Genomic DNA, 13,468 nt, shown 5'->3' with positions numbered 1-13,468 from the left:
CTCATCCATCCTCCCACCTCCCTGCCTTAGCAGTGAGGATTTTCCAGTAACACACAGAAGAACAACCTTGAATGGCCAGGATCCACTTCACCAAGGAGTCCTTCTCAGTGACTTATAGAAGTTGCAGAGCTCAAGGTACCCAGATATGGAGATGAGTCTGGGAAGCATCTATCCGAGCATTGAGTGTGTTCCGTTCAGAGCTCAGCTTCTTTTCCTACTTGATAGATATCATTCACTTCTTTTCCTCTTCTTCCTGCTCCTCTTTTCCCTTCTCCTCTTCCTCTTTTTCTTCCTTTTTATCCTCAACCTCTTTCCATCTTCAGCCCAAGCAAGAACTTCCCTCACCACTAAGCAGTTAGATCCCTATGAAAAATTAAAGTCTATAGTTTTTATATTAAAACTGTTACAGTACCTAGTAAGGTGTGTTTCTGGGCATGCTTCTTTCTGCCTCTATATCCCAGTTTAGGCAGAAAAGTATGTGGATCTTCTAAGAGTTAAAGGCCTAATGACTACATATTACGTTTTCTATTGAAGTCATCTCAAACTAGCACTACAGTTGACTACAAATGGGTATGAAGGTCCTAGTTCTAGTATCAAGAGCTGGATGAAGATTCTTACCCTTCTTATCAGTTGTGTGACCTTGAAAAAGTCATTTGATCTCTTTGAACCCAACATACAGGATAAACTGTGAAGACACCATGAAATAAAGTATGCAAACATGCCCGTCATAATGCATGCATGTTTTATACAGCTGAGAGTCCTGCAATAGCTCTCACTTATCTGTTCTTGTACTTCCCACTTTTGGCTCCTGAGCTCCCCCACTCTGTCCACCCCATCCACGTCCAAGCCTTTAGGTCCATTCATTGTTTAATTTCCTGTCCTCCAACCTCCCAGTCCTACAGCAGACACATTTCAATCTGACATCGTGTGAGTATTCATTTACATAAGCTACTCAGAAGGAGATGTCTTGTTGCCAGTAAGACATCAATTTACAGAATACAAATTACCATGGGGAACTTTTCACATCCACAAGGGAAATCTCTCAAATGGAGACAAAATGCTCATTTGGTTTTTAACAACACCCACTGTCTCCCTGCATGAATGTCCTCATGAAGGAAAGGCACTGTGAGTAAGACCTGAAGCTCAAGTTAGCACAGTAAAGGCACAGGAAGACTTCCTTCCTGAAATGTCCAAAAACAGAATGTGAAAACACATATATAAGGACAATTATTTACATCAGGGTAGATTATCCTTTTGAAAAAGGATTCATGATTGAATTATTTTAAATAGGAGTCTCCCTTTGTGCATGAGATAATTTGTTTAGCTTTTATGTATATGGAAAGAAAAATTAAAATATTAAGAGTCCTGGACGATTGAAGCTAACATTACAGAGTCATAGACTCTTTAGCCACGAAAGAGTCTTTAAAAATAATCTATACCAGTTCTCTCATTTTACAATTGAAAACCCTGATTCCCACAGTTTAACTTGCTTAACCTCCCAAGAACCAAATCTTCCTTGACTCTTATTCATCATTTACTTTCTATAAAGTTCTTGATGTATCAAAAGACATTTTTACTTTCATTTGTTCACTAGGAGACAGATTTTTGTGCTTCAGTTTTGCAGTTGAAGACATCAACTCTTTGCAAAGCTTACTTGCCTAGCAGTAACAAGAGGAGCCAGATTTGAACATAAGTCTTGCTTTCCTGCCCAATTCTCTGAGAAAAAAAAGTAGCCTTGTATTTCAGTAAATTTCAATAGATGACTTATTTGATGTATAAATCACTTAAAGACAGTCTTTCATGATATGTCCCTGCTGTGTGGAAAGGCATGCTGGAGAATACAAACACATTTAAGAATATAAGATATAATTCCTACTTCAACAAAGCAAATCCTCCTGCATATATGGTGACCGATGTAATGCACTTTGAGATTCATGACTCAGTGTTCAGCAACTTTGTTGGCAGGAATTTGTCCTATATTCTATGAAATATGCATCGATCAGAGCATATCAGTCTTGATAGTTGGAACTGGCTCTTTGAATGCTGCATCCCATGGGGATAGCCAAGGCCCAGCCAATACTTACTGGGCACAAGCTGCAGGAAAGGCATGGTGTGAGGTCTGTGAAGGAACCAGTAATAGACTACACTGTTCCTGCTTCAGGAGAAGCTTGCAAATAGTGCAGTGGAACAAGGCACATACTTCAAGATAGATGACCACTCAAGGCATTTGTGGTTATTGTCAAGTGAGTAGTATAGAAAATAATATTTAGAACTCTTCAGAGGTGAGAAAGAATCCTGTGGGTGGAAAAAGCTCCCTGGAGGAGGTGGAACTTGAGCCAGAATCTGAAGAGATGATACAGAGAGTCCAGAATTCCAAGACAGGAGACTTGGATTCAAGTCAAAACTCTACCACTTACTGGTTCTGAGATTGGCATAAGCCACTTAGCTTTGAGCCAATTTCCTCCTCATCAAAGTGGAGATAAAAGCACCAGCCACGCCTTCCTCAAGGGTGTTATGAGGGTCAAGTGAGATAATGGGCAGGAAAGCATTTTAAAAATTGCCACCCTTGTTCTAAGGACATTATTGCTGCTGGGAATTCTATTATAAGCAGAGCTGAATGGGGGAGTTCCTGACCTATAGGGACCCATCTGAACTCAGGTGTGGAGATGGGATTGCATATGGCAGGATCTTCTGTTGGCAGGAACTTGTAAGAAAATAAACTATTCAGATTAGAAGTAGGTAAATCACCAACTCCTCAGTCCATTACTTCTAGTCAATTAAGACTCCTTCCCATCAAACTGGATGAAGAGCCTGGGCTTATGGGAACAACTGTGTCCCCACAGAGAAATCATGCTTTTACAGAGAGACTTCTGTAGGATACCACCACTCAGCTATGCAGATCCAAGCCCTGGAGTCCTACCTCCTGTTCATAGCATGGGATTTCTCAGTGGCTGGTCTGTGATTATTTCACAAGCAAGGTATGTGTGTGTGTTAGTTGAGGAGGGCGGGGATGGATAAGATTACTGTAGTGTATTTAATCAGCAAAAAGTTAGTGTGCGTGTGTTTGTATAAAATGTTTTTGTTTTAAACTTTCTACAAATCAGTGAGAAAAAGTCAGACAACCCAATAGAAAAATACAAAATTTAATTATCCAGTCTATTGTTCATGTTAATTTGGTTTATCTCTGGTTTGGGGTAAAGATGAACAAGGCTGATGTGAACATTTTTGTCATGTGTGTCAGTGCACATTGCCTTCAGTTCTCTAGAGTGTTTCTATTTTAAAGTGTAATCGCTGAATCATAGACTATATACAGTTTCAACTTTACTAAATAAAATGTGCTATTTTCCAAAGTGATTGTGCCAATTTATACTCCCATCAACAGTGTGTGAATTCCCACTGCCAACACGTGGTATAACTGGGGTTTTAAATTATGCCAATTTGGAGAGAGGTCAGTGTTTTCTTATTGTCGTCTTAATTTGCATTTCCTTGATTACTGATGAAACTAAACACACGTGTTTCTTTTTTTTTTCCAAATCTTTCAGCCATTTTTCTATTGTTGTGTAAAAAGAAAGCAAACCACAAACAGATACAAATGTATGGGAGTGGATGTACAGAGCTGCTGCTCTATTCTTGACTTGGGTGGTGGATATATTGGAGTTTGCTATTATTAAACTAAAACTAGATGTTTTATGCACTTAAAAATATACATGCCTGTCTCGCAGTAAAAATGTTAAAAAAGGTAAGTCAAACATAGCTCCTAAAATCAAAGCGTTTATGTACATTTCTGTTATGTACTTTTCTGTATAAGATATATTTCACAGTAGAAATGTTAAAAAAGATATATCAAACAGAGCTCCTATATTCAAGCAGTTTATAGTATAAACTAAAGTGAGGACAATATCTACATATAAGTAACTTTAATTCTATGTGGAAAATTATAAACAACTACAAGAGATACACATAAAATGCTATGGTATTTGTTTTTCTCTTTCTGACTATACGGAATCTAAAAAAAAAAAAAAAAAAGATTATGAAGAACCGAGGAGCAGGACGGGAATAAAGATGCAGACCTACTAGAGAATGGACTTGAGGACACGGGGAGGGGGAAGGGTAAGCTGGGACAAAGTGAGAGAGTGGCATGGACATATATACACTACCAAATGTAAAACCAATAGCTAGTGGGAAGCAGCTGCATAGCACAGGGAGATCAGCTCGGTGCTTGGTGACCACCTAGAGGGGTGAGATAGGGAGGGTGGGAGGGAGGGAGACGCAAGAGGGAAGAGATATGTGGATATATGTGTATGTATAGCTGATTCACTTTGTTATAAAGCAGAAACTAACACACCATTGTAAAGCAATTATACTCCAAAAAAGATGTTAAAAAAAAAAATGCTATGGTAGAATAAAGGAAGGATAGATGCCAGAGTGGAGACTTGAAGAACATAACATTTGTTCTAGACAAGAGAGAGATACAGTGAAATGGGAAGGACGGTATGCAGATGTATTCAGCAAACAGTATTCTGTTTGTCTGGAATGTAATATTCATGAAGAGAAATAATAGAAAATAAGTTTGGAATGCTGTAAGTTGGTGCCCAACTGTAGAGGCTATTCTCTTTCAGATTAAGATTTTCAAGTTTATGCTATAGATTCTAACTCCACTAAAGAAAGTTTAGATATTGTGCAGATATCAGCGCTAAAGGCAAAATCCCAACTACTGTAGGAAAACATTTAAAACAGGTTTGCTTATGCATCTGTGTTAAAGCAAAGCTTTTGTTTGCTTTAGGCAAATTGTTCAACATTTTATGTGTGAGCACATATCCACCTAAAAAGTTATTCCAGCACCTGTTGGAACAGACATTGGTCATTTTTTCTTGATGTATCCAGAATCCATTTTCCCTCTTAAAAACGTTCTGACTTTCTTGGAGAATGATCTCTTAATTATTGGGTTGATGGAGGAAGAATTCCCTGTGCCCACCCAAGTTTATGGAAACTGAGGCAAGGAGAGTCTTTCCTTCCCTGCCCCCCCTAGAGAAAGAACCCTGAATTGTAATGCATAGAGGTATAGAGAGGCAAGCATGAGTCCTAAGCTCAGCCAATAACAAGTTCTTATTTCCCCCAATTTAAATCTGAAGCAAGTGATGCAAGGGCAGCATGTAGGCTTGGAGGCATTTGCCCCATTAGTGGGATTCTCATTGGGCCATTCTAGCCAGGACATGGTTTCTTGGCTGCTGACTTCTGTTCCTTAGCCTCTGAAATGCCCTTGGTTCCTACTTTTGGTCCAGTTTCCCTTTGATTCTCTGAATGTCTTGATATTCTTTCAGTCACCCCCATTTTTTCCTTTATATTAGCCTGAGTTGGTCCCTGTAAAAAAACATAACTGATATATCTAGCATGTGAAAGACACTCCTCCAGGGACTGTACAGTGAACAAGAGACAAGCTCCCAGCCTCAAGAAATTGAAAAATAGAGTAGAAATGTAAAATGTTAAAAGAATAGGGAAAAAAACCCTCAATAATATGAATCCATAAATACTTCAACTGGCGTTTCAGTAGGAAAATGAATAATGCAGAGAAAGCATTGCCACAAAATTTAACTTACTTCAGAAAGCTAAATAATTACCAAATCATCCGTTTTTTAACCAATTTTTCATGCTGACAATGTTGATTAAGATCTGGAGTTTTCGGTACATAGGAATAAAAGAGACCACCGTTGCATGTTTAAGACAAGGAAGTTGAGGCCCAGGCAGGGGAAGTGGTCTCACGTCCAGAAAGTGGCAGAGCCAGATCTTGTGACATATTCCATCACTGCAGACGCCACGCACACCACAGTGCTCCTGGCTGCTGGCCGCAACCCACGCTATGCTTGAGAACACCCGCTTTTGCTTCTCCCGGGATGTTTCTGGTAGAATCACCCTTTGTCCTTATAAACACATTACTGCTTCCCTCCTCAGATAATATCAGTTTATACCTGCATGACACGTGGGCCTGGCTAGAGCTGGACAGAAAGTCATATCCAAGAGCCAACCTGTGTCTTTCAGGTTAATTGTAGCCTCTTCTCTTTGGGTCCCTAGTTGGCTACTCTTCACATTTCCTCTCTCAATTCCAAGCACCCCTTATGTCAATAATAGTAAATATATACATTCTTTTTCTATATTTTTTTCCATTTTGGTTTATCCCAGGAGATTGGATATAGTTCCCTGTGGTATACAGTGGGACTTTGTTGTTTATCCATTCTAAATGCAATAGTTTGCGTCTACCAACCCCAAACTCCCAGTCCATCCCTCCCCCTCCCCCCTCCCCCTTGGCAACAGGTCTGTTTTCTGTGTCTGTGAGTCTGTTTCTGTTTTGTAGATAGGTTCATTTGTGCCATATTTTAGTGATATCATATGGTACTTGTCTTTCTGTTTCTCACCTATTTTACTTAGTATGATAAACTCTAGTTACAACCATGTTGCGGCACATGGCATTATTTCGTTCATTTTCATGGCTGAGTACTATTCCATTGTATATATGTACCACACCTTCTTTATCCATTCCTCTGTCAATGGACATTTAGGTTGTTTCCATGTTTTGGCTATTGTGAATAGTGCTGCTATGAAAATAGTGGTGTGTTTATCTTTTTGAATTAGAGTTTTGTCCGGATATAAGCGCAGGAGTAGGATTGCTGGATCATATGGTAATTCTATTTTTAGTTTTCTGAGGAACCTCCATGCTGTTTTCCATCGTGGCTGCACCAGCTTACATTCCCACCAACAGTGTAGGAGGGTTCCCTTTTCTCCACACCCTCTCGAGCATTTGTTATTTGTAGAGTTTTAGTGATGGCCATTCTGACCGGTGTGAAGGGGTACCTCGTAGTTTTGATTTGCATTTCTCTAATTGGACCTCATATTTGAACTCCCTCCAGGAATTGCCTTCGGCTGAAGGGAGCCGCCTCACTCAAGGTAACCCACATCCGAGACTGGTCAGTGAGGGATACAAAGGCCTGGCCCCTTATCTGCTTGAGACAGTTCCTGAGGGCCATCCCAGCCCCAGAGATCCCCAAGGGATTGGCTGAGGCCTTTGTTGCAACTGCATCACGGTCCAACTTTTCGCGCTGGTCCCGCTGCCATCTCTCCCTCACAGGTGCTGTTCCTAAGAGCATTCCCCAGGGAGCCACCTGCATGCAAACCTCAGTCTCAGAGCCCATTTCCCAGCAAATATGATCTAAGAAGTCTCCTCACACACTCTAAATTCTATGATAGTTTCTGAGGGTCGAATAACATTGTTTTACATTCCTCAGGATCGTGATTTCTGTTGCCAACAATTGCAGAGATAGAATCCTAAATCTCCAGACTTGTTTTCTGAAGAAAGCAGAAAATAGTAGCCCTGAGGTTAGTGAACACAATATTCATACACCCTACAAATGTAAAGAGGCTTAGAGACCACCCCCCCCTTCCTTAAATATTTTCTGAGGGTTTTCTGTGTGCTAAAAGCTCTGCTGAACACTTTTATTTCTCACAATTACTCTATTAGCATTTACTTTATTATCCTAGTTTTATTTTTTAATTTTATTTATTTTTATTTATTTTTTAATTGAAGTATAGTTGATTTACACTGTTACAATGTTAATTTCTGCTATACAGCAAAGTGATTCAGTTATGCATATATATACTCTTTTTCATGTTCTTTTCCATTACGGTTTATCATAGGATATTGAATATAGTTCTCTGGGCTGTACGGCAGGACGTTGTTGTTTATTCATTCTACATATGATAGTTTCCATGTGCTGACTCCAAACTCCCACTCCATCCCTAGTTTTATAATTGATAAAACCAAGGCTTAGAGCTGTGGAGTAACTTCCCGAAGGACGAAAAGCTGGAGATGTGTCACCGTATTCTACTAAATGGTAAGTGGTTTGAGGACAGGCACTGTGTCATCTTTACTTTTGAATCCCTAGCACCTAACTTAGTACCTGGCACATAGCAGGTGTTCAATGCATCTTCCTTTATTTTTATTTTTTTAATTTTTAATTTTATATTGGAGTATAACTGATTAACAATGTTGTATTAGTTTCAGGTGTACAGCAAAGTGATTCAGTTATACATATACATGTATCTATTCTTTTTCAAATTCTTTTCCCAATTAGGTTGTTACAGAATATTGAGCAGAGTTCCCTGTGCTATACAGTAGGTCCTTATTAGTTATCTATTTTAAATACAGCAGTGTGTACATGTCCATCCCAAACTCCCTAACTCTCCCTCCCTCACACCCTTCCCCACAGTAACCATAAGTTCTTTCTCTAAGTCCATGAGTCTGTTTCTGTTTTGTATGTAAGTTCATGTGTATCATCATTTAAAAATAATTTTTTTTAGAGAAATATCGTATGATATCGCTTCTATGCGGAATCTAAATCAATGCATCTTCCTGAAAGGATTAATGATTAAACCTTCAAGGAAAGGGAATTATAATTTTATTGATCACTTTTATTATGCCAGATATGTTTTCTATATTTTAATGTACAGTACCTCTTTAAAATTCACAGTACATCTGTGAGAGGTGAATTAATTTTTTTCATTTTCCAGATGGTGAAACTGAGGTTCAGATACACAGGTGCTAAGGGGTAGAACCAGGATTCTAATGCACTCTGTTTGTTGGCTCTCCATGCCTTCTACTCTATCTTGACCTTCCCACCATCTCCTGTTTCTCAGATGAGGAAGCTGAGGTACAAACTCTGTAAGTGGCTCTACCCCAGTCATATTGCTAGAGAGTGGTCCCAGATTTTCTGTCTCCCACTCCTCAACATCAATAGGTCTCCTGCTTGGCACACTCAGAATCCATAGGACTCCAGCTGCCTTTTCCAAATGGGGTTGGCAAAATGTCATTCTCACTTAGATGGCAAAACTCCTCACCAAATATAAAACTGAAAATGTAGGCCACTTGCCCATGTGATTGTATTTCATAACTCAGAGCTAATAATAGCTCTCAGCTTGCTTGGCCTGTTTATAACATATTAAAACCTCATATTCAAATTCACTCGCCTCTTGGATTAATGTCAAGATTATGAATTTCCAGGTTTCTTTCTCTTCCCATCTCTATCTCACCCAGCAGGGACTGGATTATCCTTGTCCACGTTATTTTCCACATGAATTACTGAGTGCTTATTTTCAAAGAGGAATTTTGTGACCTTATTGTCTTTGCTGTACCTGCAGAATCCATTTTGGAAGGCAGGAGGGAGGTGGTTAAGGGCACAGGCTCCAGGGCTGGAGGGGGGTCAAGGATGTGTATTCTTTTTACTTTTTAATTTACTTTTTATTTTATATTGGAGTATAGTTGATTTACAATGTTGTGTTTCAGGTGTACAGCCCAGTAATTCAGTCATATATATATATATATGCTCATTCTTTTTCAGATTCTCTTCCCATATAGTTATTACAGAATATTGAGTAGAGTTCCCTGTGCTATACAGTAGGTCCTTGTTGATTATCTATTTTATATATAGTAGTGTGTATATGTTAATCCCAAAACCCTAATTTATCTCTCTCCCTCACATTTCCCCTTTGGGAACCATAAGTGTGTTTTTGAAGTTTGTGAGTCTGTTTCTATTTTATAAGTTCATTTGTATCATTTTTTTTTTTAGATTCCACATATAAGTGATATCATGTGATATTTGTCTTTCTCAATATCATGTAATATTTGACTTCACTTAGTATGATAATCTCTAGGTCTATCCATGTTGCTGCAAATGGCGTTATTTCATTCTTTTTTATGGCTGAGTAATATTCCAGTGTATATATGTACCACATCTTCTTTATCCATTCATCTGTTGATGGACATTTAGGTTGCTTTCATGTCTTGGCTATTCTAAACAGTGCTGCAATGAACATTGTGGTGCATGTATCCTTTCGAATTATGGTTTTCTTCAGAGAAAGTCTATGTATTCTTGAGCCAGGCATGAAACCTTTGTCTTAGTTTCCTTGTCATTGAAATGGAGACAAAATAATACCTCCTATCTCCTGGGACTGTTGTGAGGATTAAACGACAATAAAAAATTCATGGTCAATGTTTAGCTCAATTCCCAACACATACCACACACACACACACGCACACACAGAATGCACAAATGGAACTACTGAAAACAAAAATCAACAAAACAAAAAATCACCACCACTTAGCATGACCAACTTGTTCCAGTTTGCCTGGGACTTTCCAGCTTTAGTACTGAAAGACTCCAGTCTTGGGAAACCTCTCAGTCCTGGGAAAATTGGAACAGTTGGTTACTCAATTCCCCATCAATGAAACAAACAAAATGTTCTGAGTTATTCATTTATTCATGAAGCTTTTATTGATAACTAAAACATTTCAGACATTTGGATGGTATTTGAAAGGTAAGCATGACCAAAAAATGAGTCCTTACAAAATGCTCAGCATAATGAGAGAGAATCATGAATTATATATGGCAAATTATATACAGTCCTTCTGAAAGTTGGCATGAAATGTTCAAAGAGTATAACTCTGAAATGCGTTGCTCCTGGGGTACACTTTGTATGAATTTCATGGATTGCACACTTCTGTCTAATAGGGAATTTTTTTTCTCCAGGTACTAATGCTGTCGGGGGGTTAATAGGTTTACACAGGAAAAGGCATTTCCACGAGGAGGTAATTTAAACAGCTTTCTTTACTGCAGTACTTCTCAGCATTTTTAACAGGCTAGTGAGCATTTGAATCTCTAGGATGGGGGTGTTTTAAGTATTGTTTCCAAACTTTAAGAATTTTGACAACACAGAATTATTTTTAGGGTTTATGGAATGATACCAGCGTTCCACGGGGCTTTGACAAAAAGAAAATCTAGGTGTTATCTGACATTGGACATACAAAACTAGGACTAGGGAGAAAAGCACCAAACCCCAGCTCCTCATAAATAGAGCAGCTGTGCTTCAGTCATAATAGTTTGAGCTGTGGTTCTTAGCCTTTTTTGGGTTCATGAACCTCCTTTCAGAATTTGATGAATGCATATGCACAGAGGAAAAAGGCCCCAAACTAGAGGCTTGAACTTTGCAGAGCATACTGGAGAGCTGTATCTCCTGAGGAATTGAAAAATCTTGTTCCCTAAGAGAATTTTGGGCCTTTATAACAGCAGAGATGGAAAAAAAAAAAAAAAACCCTGCAAGGACTGAAATAAATTCTGACACAAGATAGAAACACTCAAGTGTAGTCAAGCATGAAGAATAGAGTGGCATGCCCTAAAGTAGTACTTAGACAAATAATAGTAATTATTTTTATATATTGAATGCTTGCTGTGACATGCATTACCTTATTTAATCAGAAGGTAGTTTATCATGGTAGTTTAAGCTGTGGCTTCTAAAATTAAAAAATATATATGTATTCCTCATTCTTTATATCTGCACTCTCTCCTCCAACCCACAGAAACCTTTGGAGTTACTTGTGCTAATGTCAGTATTGCAAAAGCAAGAAGCCTAGGTCTCTACCACTTAGAAATAAATCACTTCCAAAACCATACAACCCATATCTAATTGTAAGAAAGCCAAGAAATAAAAATTTCATCTCAAGATTCGTAAAATGAAACAAAGATTAGTGTTGGAAGAGAATAAAGTTGGAGTACCAGCCATTTGCTGGATTTTACTCCCAGTCAGGCTATGGCTTCAGAAGTCAAGGGGCACAATAGACACAGGAGGATATTTACTTCCAAAGGGAAAAAAAGAAAAACATCCCACATGACTTATGGAAGTAATGTTGTCTGAGGCCTTTGTGACTGGTTGGATGCCCCAGCCTGTGTTTCATTTCCTGCTTTGATGTCCATATCAGCTGCTTCTAAGAATGTTAATAGCCTCTTTTTCTGTATGTTTGAGAACAGATGGGTATACTGGAGAAGAAATAACAACTCATACACCCATGACTGCTTAGCAAGTTCCCTAAGTACTTGGTCCCTACAGGCAAGATTTTAATTAAAATATTCAGTACCTGAGGCATGGAGCTGTGGATGGATCACAGGAGAACAAGTTCCCTGAGAGCTTCATGTCAGAATAATCCCCTTCAGGACATCAGTCACTGGACCCTTAAATCCCAATCTGGCTTTATTCAGACTCACTATAGTGAGAACAATCTGTGCCCAGCGCAACCTTGTTCACTTGATTTTATTTTATTACAAGGGAGTCCTCAGGGTCTCACTGCTGGAGGCCGTTTCCTTCACAGTGACATTGCTGTGATACATTAGTCAGAATGACCTTGGATAGCACTCTGATAACGAGAGGAATCTTTTATCTAGACTGAGTGATTTACTAAGGATTTCGCACCCTTTGTCTTATTTCATCCTCAAAGCACTCTGTAAAACATCAAGGGTGGTTATTAGTAATTCCACTAAAAAGTTGTAGAAAGTGAGACTAAGCGAAGTGAAGGAATTCATTTTGTTCCCCCCTGAAACGAGAAATCTAGTATTTAGGACTTTTGAGGTTTGACATGTAGTGCCAAGGAATCCGCTCATGGTCAAAAAGCTGTATTCAAAGGGATGAGATAAGATAATTCAGAAGGTACAAATTTACAGTTTTACAATGAATGCCATGGGGATGTAATGTACAGCATGGTGACTACAATTAGTAATCCTGTATTGCATATTTGAAAGTTGCTAAGAGAGTAGATCTTAAAAGTCCTCATCACAAGAAAAATTTTTGTAACTATGTATGGGAATGGATATTAACTAGATTTATCGTGGTGATCATTTTGTAATACATACAAATATCAAGTCATTGTGTTGTACACCCAAAACTAACATATTGTTATCTGCCAATTATACCTCAAAAACAGAGATAATTTAGATCTCAGTGCCAAGGGGAAGCCATAACCTGCCTCCCCTATTAAGTTATCATTGGCCTTCATCTTGTAAGGATGTTGGTGGTTATGGTGATGTAACCAGAAGAGGGAAAATTAGTAGAAAAGGAATTGGGATTACATCTTTGGGCAGCTTTAGGAAATGTTGATGTTAGCGTAACTTAAAGGGTAGCAGAAGCCATCTAGTCTTTTTTTTTTAACAATTAGAAAACAAGTGTTTTATATTATCACATTTTTGATACCCAAATACATATATTCAGTTCAATATATTTCAGTTCAAAAAGCTTTTATCTTTGCATGAAATTGTTGAACTTTAACACTCAAAGTAAAAACTGATACAGTTGGGTTTCAATCTGCCTCTTGTTTTCTATTCAGCCCACCTGTTCTTTGTTTCATTTTTTTCCTTCCTTTTGGAATAAGGTTATCTCAGATTAGGTAATTAACTACTTTTGCTTTTTTTGTCCCCTGTTAGTGCAACTTTCATCCTTTACTTATTAAGTTGTACCTTAATATTTTTATTTTTCCCTCACTAGGAAAGAACAGTATAACATTTTGATTCTGATTGCCTCTCACCCCTTTTTGCTTTTATTGTCATATATTTTAACTTTAAATTTAATTAAAACTTTAGAAGATTTTTTTCAACATTAT

This window comes from Eschrichtius robustus, chromosome 11 (assembly GCF_028021215.1).
Source record: "Eschrichtius robustus isolate mEscRob2 chromosome 11, mEscRob2.pri, whole genome shotgun sequence".
Taxonomy (NCBI): Eukaryota; Metazoa; Chordata; class Mammalia; order Artiodactyla; family Eschrichtiidae; genus Eschrichtius; species Eschrichtius robustus.
The sequence above is the reverse complement of the archived record's forward strand: the minus strand, read 5'-3'. Positions refer to the sequence as shown.